The following is a 7,281-nucleotide window of genomic DNA, read 5'->3' as shown; positions in this document are numbered from 1 at the left end:
GCGAGTGTGCGAGTGTGAGGGGGGCGCGTTTAAACTAGAAAATCCCACCAGTGTGGCTGCACTCAGCTGTGGGCGCTGGCTGGGCTCCACTGTCCTGCCAGCACCCCACGCCCACCCCTACAGGACAACAGGGGCCCCAGAGGCTCCAAGGAGTAAGAGGAGGAGGAGGAGGAGGGAGTGAAGCTGCACAGAGAGATGGACGAGTGCTCAGGCACACACAGGGCAGCTAAGGGCCAGCCCTCACCCCCACCCCAGCCCAGTCCTTGCAGCAGGCGGCATCGACGGAGTACAGGGCGAGCCAGGTTCGAGCAGGCGGCAGCCGGGGGCAGGTAACACCTGGCGTTCATGTTGGGGTGCATGCAGGGCGGGGCGGGGAACATTGCATGGGGTGTCTGTCTCTCCTGACCCCAAGTCCCTCCTGTGCTACCCCTCAGGCACCAAATGCCCACAGTCCCAGGGCCTGGGGGTGGAGTATGCTTGACACATGCAACCAGAGGGGACCGGGAAGGGCTGGGCAGTGTGAGGGTGAGGGGCCCGGCTGGCCCGGCTCTGTGAGCTGCCTGGCATGGCTGCACCTCCACCCAGCGCCAGCTAGCTCCCAGGGCCCACCCCTCTGTCCTGCTTTGGGGGAGGTCCCAGATGCGGGTCCCTGCCAGTCTCACCACCCAGGCCGCAGGTGTGGCTTCAGCAGGGCGGGGGTGCAGTGGGTCCTCCCTCTGCTGCCAGCTTGTGCCAGTCGACTTGGCACCAGAGCCTGAGTGCAGACCAGTGGGCCCCCAGCCAAGGGAGCTGTCAAGCGAGGGTCTCAGTGATGGTGCCAAGGGCCCAGCTGCCCGGCATGGGGAGGGGTCTGGCTGCAGAGCTGCCAGCCCGGGCACAAAGCCACCTCCGTGGGGTGCAGGCTATAGAGGGACGGAAGGTGCCGGTGGGAGCCGACTCCGGTCTGGCAGCCCGGCCTGGACAGACCTCAGAGGGAGGGCAGGAGGAGCACCCCACCCCCACCCAGTATTTTTTCTGTGGCCACAGGGCAGGTAGAGTGCTGGGGGTGGCGGGGGAGGGAGCTGTACCCCACACTGCCCTTGCTGGGCCCCGTGTGATGCCCCAGGCAGCTTGAGAGGCCGGGATGAAGCCATAGGAGGGGCGTGGCAGGGCTGCTGTTCCCCAACAGGGCTCAGGGGTCTGGGGCCAAGGGGGGCCTGGAGATGAACACTGGAGTGGACGGCTGAGCGTGAGGGGCAGTAGCTGGATGCAGGCAGAAGGCACTGGCTTGGCCCTCACAGAGGCTCCACCCTGTGGCCAGGGGCTCACCCCTTCTTGTAACTGTAGTGAGCCCAGGACAGATATGGATGTGGCCCCAAAAGCAACCCAGCCTGCAAAGTGGAGGTGGCAGGGGCCAGCGGGAAGGAGCAGTCAGGACAGTGTGGGGCACTGCTCTGAGTGGGCGCCGGGATGTGGGGTGGGGTGGGGCTCAGCAGTCCTGACACTCAGACCTGCTGGGCAGCAGTCTTGAGTCCTCCCTGATCGTGGCTACTGGACATGCTGGGAACCTGGACCCACTGCTCAGCAGATGGGGGCCGAGAGGGAGGCTCAGTCTCCATGCCCTGGTGTCCTCGATTGTGAAATGGGTGGACAGGTGAGTGAGTCACCACACGGGGTCTGCAGGTGAGGCTGCTGATGGAGACAGAGCCTGAGTCCCAGTGGGCAGGGCTCTGGCCTCTGGCTGGCTAGGGGTCTTTGAGGCTGATTCAGGGTTTCAGGATCACCAGCCCAACCTCCTTCCCACCCCTGGGATGGACACTGACCAGGGCCCGGTGAGCCCACCCCCGATGGGAGTGGTCTGAGCCCCTGGCAGGGTCCAGGGCCCTGAGGCTGTGGGCTATCACCCCTGTGTGTCACCATGGTGGGTACTGGGCTCCTGAGCTGGCCAGACAGACCCTCACCAGGACCCCCGGCTGCTGTGTCCCCCTTCAAGATCCAAAGGGGCCTCTATGCCCAGTGGGAGAGGATACCCCAGATCCAGACCCCAGCCTGGCCCTCCGTTTGTCCTCCATAGGCTCAACTATGCCAGGTGGGCCAGGGGCTGGGGTAGGTGTGGGTGGGGCCAGAATGAGCTGGGACAAGCCTGGGTGGGGCCTTAGGCCCAATGTACAGACGCAGAAGGCCTGCACTGGGCTCAGCAGGTCTCATCCAGAAACGGGCATAGTGTGGGGAGCTGCCCTCCTTCCTAGGGGAGGATGGTGACAAAGGCCAGGGTCCAGCCCTCTAGCCCCATTCCCCTCAGGTCACCCAGTCCCTGGAGACCCTAGCTACCACCCTGCCCACCTCATGAATATTCATGTAATCAGCCTCCGCCTTTCCACACCCCAGGGCAGGTAGCAGCACCCCGCACAGGCCCCTCCCTGGCCTCACCCATCCGGCAACATCCATAACTGGTGGGCAGAGGGATGAGCCTTTGAGTGGATGGCAGGGAGGGCAGCAGAGTTCTCCACCCTGATAGATGTTTGAACTGTGAAAGAGGCTCTGAGCCTGTGGGCTGGGCGGGGGTGGGGGCGGGGAGAGCGGCAGGTCCAGTGGGACATGGCCATAGGCAGAGGGCCAGTCTCCACCTCCTAGACCAGGCTCACCTGGCTGGTGGGGGCTTCTGGCACAGCCGCGGGTGCCGGCCGCACCTGCGTGCACAGGAGAGTGTGGCCAGGGGCCTCAGGCGTGCATCTTCCTATGGATGCCGCGGATCCGGGCCATGCCCCACATCTGTCGACCACACCCCTGCTGGCATGCATGTCCCCCTGCACCTGTGGGCCCACCTGCCACCTGGGCGCAGGCTGACCGAATCTGGGCGCCCCCCCACCTCCTCTTGGGGCCCCACGGCACGACTGGTGGAGACCACACAGCCGAGGCTCCACCCCGGCAGGCTCAGTCAGCTGGGATGAAGGCGGGGCCAGAGCAGGGACTAGGCCACAGAGCCCAGCAGGGAGGCACCTGCAGCCACTCCACGTAGACTTGCCCCTTGATGGTTGCTGGTCAGTGGGCTGGTGGACACAGGTCAGGGAGGAAGGAGATGTGGGGCTGGGCAGGTGCTGGGAGACTCGGGGTCACAGGGCCGGGGTCTTCGTCCGGGCTCCGGCTTTTCATCAGTGTGGTGGGAGGGAGGGAGGGCACTGGGTGCACACTCCTCATGGGAGCCAGTGCACCAGTCTGGACTGCACCCCGGAAGTGGTGGCTCTTGGCAACCCCAGGCTCCCCTCTCTGCCTGGGTGGAGCCTCACAGAGCTCAGAGGGACAGATGCACCCAGCTTCCAACAGGCCCCCCCACACCCTGCCCAGGCTGCTTCCCTGCCCATCTCCTGGTCTCTGGGGCCCGCCGTGGTGCTAGGCTATCTGACTGTCCAGAGACCTGAGGGGTGGGGGTCCACCTTGAAGGGCGTAGGCTCTACAGGGCAGGTGGCTCCCCAGGGGATGAAGATGGGTGAGAGCGAGGCCTCTTCCCAGGGGATGGTGGGCTTGGGCAGGGGCGAGTGTGCTACAGCCATGGGGCCCACGTACCCCTTGCGCCTCCCCCCCGCGATGCAGGCGAAGTCATAAGCTATGCGTGAAGTGTAGAAATAAAACACACCCCACAGAACAAATGGTGTTAATTTGCAGCTCGCTGGCAGCCGGCATCAGCCGAGTGCCTGGAGGGTGGGTGCAGCAGCTGTGCCCGAATTAAGGGGCGCGCAGGAGTCAGCGGGCTGTGCATCTCCATCAACAGCACGGCCCGAGTCAGGGACCCTGAACCCCGACTCCTGGGACGCAGCCCATCTGGCTTTCTGGGGCCACTCCCCTCCCAAAGGTCCCATGCCCCACCCTGGCCAGATGTGGGTGACCTGGATGCCCTTCTCTAGGACCCTGGTGTCATCACATGGGGGCTAGTGGGACTAACTTGTCTGCTGGGCTCACAAATGTGACCTAGAGCCTGCACTGGGCCTCTCCCTGGCTACCTGGCCCAGCTCTGAGCTTGCAGGACAGCCCCTCCTTTTGCCCACCCCCCTTCCCCGCCACTCAGGGCTAATTAATCCACCTGTCAATTCCTCCTGTTTATCCTGAGCCCCGGAGCACCAGCAGCCCAGCAGCCCTATTGATCACTGCGATGCCAGCAGCTCCAGACGCACGCACGCCTGCCTCCCACAGCAGCTTGCCCCCCATGGCCTCTCGTCCGTCCAGTTGACAAGCGTCTGCCCTGGGTGTTAGGACAACCATGCCAATCGCACGTCGCAGCTAACGGACAATGGCAGTGCCTTCACTGTGTCTGGTGAATATTAACGCGCGCCCATCCATCCACGTCGCTGCCTCTGCTCTGTCCACCCTCCCAGCTTGAGACCTGCCTGTTGCCCTGGGCGGACAGGGATGGGCTGCTGGGCAGGCAGGGTGGCCTGTCCCCTACCCTCACAGAGGGGCACACGGGCCTTTGTCCTCTTTGCTGCTCTGTGTAAGGTGCCATTCAGGAACGGTGTGTCCTCCCTCTCCAGGGGCTCCACACCGACCACAGAGGCCAGGGTGGCCTCGCAGTGAATGCTGTAGGTATGTGTGTGTGGGGGGTGTGGACAATGGACAGGTGGGCACAGACACTAGTTAACAGGAACCGGACCTCAGAGCCCGAGGAAGTTAGGCAAGGCCAGTCTGCACAGCATCTGCCCAGCGCTGAGGCACAGGTGGTAAAGCCGAGGCCAGAGGAGAGGACGTGACAGGCCCAAAGTCACACTCTGGGGGTGTCTACCACACCCTCCTGTCCCCTCTGAGGCCCGTCCCAAACCTTTTTCCTCATGGAAGCACGTAGACACCTCTTCTCAGGCCTAGGATGAAGACAGTCCCAGGCGATGGGCAACCCCAAGACCCCAGGCCCGTCCTACCTGCTGGTCTGACCAGGTTGTGACAGGAAGGCCCTGGGCCTTGAGCCTCCACGGTGCCTCTGCCAGAGCGGAGGGGCTATCAATTGCTGCCGGCACATGGCTTCTTCATGGCCGGATGGGAACCCAGTGTGAGCGTCAGGGGCTTCCTGCTGACTCCCTCAGGCTGGGGCTTAACCAGACAGAGAGCAGCCACTTCCTGGTGTGCTCGCTTATCTGCATCCTACGGATAGTTGTGGAGGTAATGATGGGGGGTGGTGGTGGTGGTGGTGGTGGGATGATCGTGATGATGGTAGTGGTGATAATGTGGTGACGGTGGTGGCAGTGACGCTGTAAGTGTGATCAGGCCTTAAGTCACTGTATGACTCCTCCCCAGCCTCCCATCTGCTTGTCCAGCAGAGCCATGGCTGCCTAGCTGACCCCTCACCCCTTCTCGATGGGTGGGTGACAGCAATGCCGCACCAGGCTCTGCCCAGTGGCCCACAGACTCGGACACACCAGACCCCACAGGAAGGGGAGGCTCGCAGGCGTCACAGGAGCAGTGGCAGGGGTGAGGCAGGCCTGGGCTGCAGAGGAGGGCACCCTGGGCAGGACCCACGCTTAACACCAGCAGGAGGGATGGGACCCAGGTCTGAGGAGCATCAGGACAGAACGCGGGACGGATTGGGAGGGGTTCCTGAGTGCATGAGGGGAGGGGGCAGCTTTCAGAGCCAGGCCTGCCGACCACGACCCATCCCAGTACTTGTCTCTGCTGGGCAGAGCCCTACTTTGCCAAGGAGTTCCATGTGGACGCTCAGCCCGGTGGTCTGCAGGTTACAAACCAGCTGCATGGAGAATGCCCCTGTGAGACAGGGCTGGAGATGGGGGTCCCATCCTCCTTGGCAGGCTTGCTGGTCGCAGCTTGAAATCCAGACCCATGGAACTGCCTACCTCCCCGGGAGTTACCACCACCCAGTGCCCTCAGCCCGAGTCCCACCCGCAAGTGGCAGGCAGTGGGGCCGGGGAGGTGAGAGGCTGCTGGCCTGTGCTCGGCTGGCCAGGGGTGGGCACTGCTGTATTATGTCTGCGGGGCATGGCTGAGGGGTCCAGATGTGCCAGAGGGCCAGGCTGGAATTTCAATCTCGCCTTCCCACAATCATTCCCAGCCTCCTCTGAGCGCCCTGCGGACGCAGCCTGCTCGTTTGAATGCGTAATTAGCCCAAGCATCCTACCTCGCTAATTTCAAGGCAGGGGAAGAGTGGAGGGGGGTGAGGAATTTGCATATTAATTTAGCCAAGGGAGAGAAAAATTGTTTACCACTTCCTTCTCAAGGCAGCTCACAGAGGGTTTAACTCTCTCCTGCCCGACTCTGGGCTGGGCGGAGGGCATGCAGTGGGGCACGGTGCAGAGGCTCACCCAGCCTGAAGGCCACCTTGCTCTGGACACCCTAAGGTCCTCTGGGGCAGTCAGACAAGGCAGGGCTCTGCTATCCCAGCTCCCCTCCTCTTCTGGACAGGTGGGGGATCTCCAAGCTCCCTAGCTCCCCATCTCCTTCATCTATTTCTTTAGTCCACATCCATGTAGTCCGTGTGCAGTGGGGCTCGACCCGCACGCACATGCATCCTACAGAATGGGGTCGGTTTGGTAGGGGGGCGAATGTGGCAGAGCCCTCGGTGTCAGGGGTGGCCCAGGGGAGCTTCCTAGAGCAGGTGATACTTGCTCTGGGCCTTGCAGGAGAGGATGCTTTTGACTGGGTGAGGGCATCCCTCCAAGGGGCTAGGGCAGGGAGAGGCAAAGGACATCTGGGGAGGCTGGGCCATCCAAGATGGCTGGATTCGGGGCTCGTGGGGTTTCGGAGCTAGACAGCCTGGTAGGGCCTGGTTGTGACAGGCTGGGGTGTGACAGGGTGAGCAGGTGGAAACCTTCTGGAGCCCCATGCCTCGTGCCCTCCTGGAAAACATGAGCACAGCAGGTCCCTGTGGGTTCCGTGGGAACCTCCTTCCCACCCTGCAATTCTGGACAAAGCAGCAGTCCCAGCAGTCCCCTCTTCTCTAGGGACCCCTTCCACCAGCCTCCCGTACCCACCCAGGAAGACATGCCCAAAGCAGGAAGGAAAGAGGAGAGAAGTAGAAGGCCCGCCTTCCCCCGAGCCTTCCCCCCCAGCCTGTCCCATGGCTGTCCCCCAGCCTGCCCCCCAGCCTGTCCCATGGCTGTCCCCCAGCCTGCCCCCCAGCCTGTTCCACGGTTATTCCCCAGTCTTCCCCCCAGCCTGTTCCACAGCTGCCCCATGGCTATCCCCCAGCCTGCCCGCAAGCCTGTCCCCCCAGCCTGTCCCATGGCAGTTCCCCAGACTGCCCCCAGCATGTTCCCCAGTCTGTCCCACGGCTGTCCTCCAGCCTTCCCATGGCTGACCGCCCCC

At 63.4% G+C, this 7,281-nt stretch overlaps 1 pseudogene; it reads right to left on the bottom strand.

The window, feature by feature from the left end:
- LOC101656368 overlaps positions 1-3,530 on the bottom strand; it is an 18,227-nt pseudogene extending 14,697 nt beyond the window's left edge.
- Between the last annotated feature and the right edge of the window lie 3,751 nt (positions 3,531-7,281).

Source organism: Echinops telfairi, unplaced genomic scaffold (genome assembly GCF_000313985.2).
Source record: "Echinops telfairi isolate 266 unplaced genomic scaffold, ASM31398v2 ScPeMD7_2291;HRSCAF=2852, whole genome shotgun sequence".
NCBI classification, from domain to species: Eukaryota; Metazoa; Chordata; class Mammalia; order Afrosoricida; family Tenrecidae; genus Echinops; species Echinops telfairi.
This window is presented reverse-complemented; position numbering and strand designations above follow the sequence as displayed.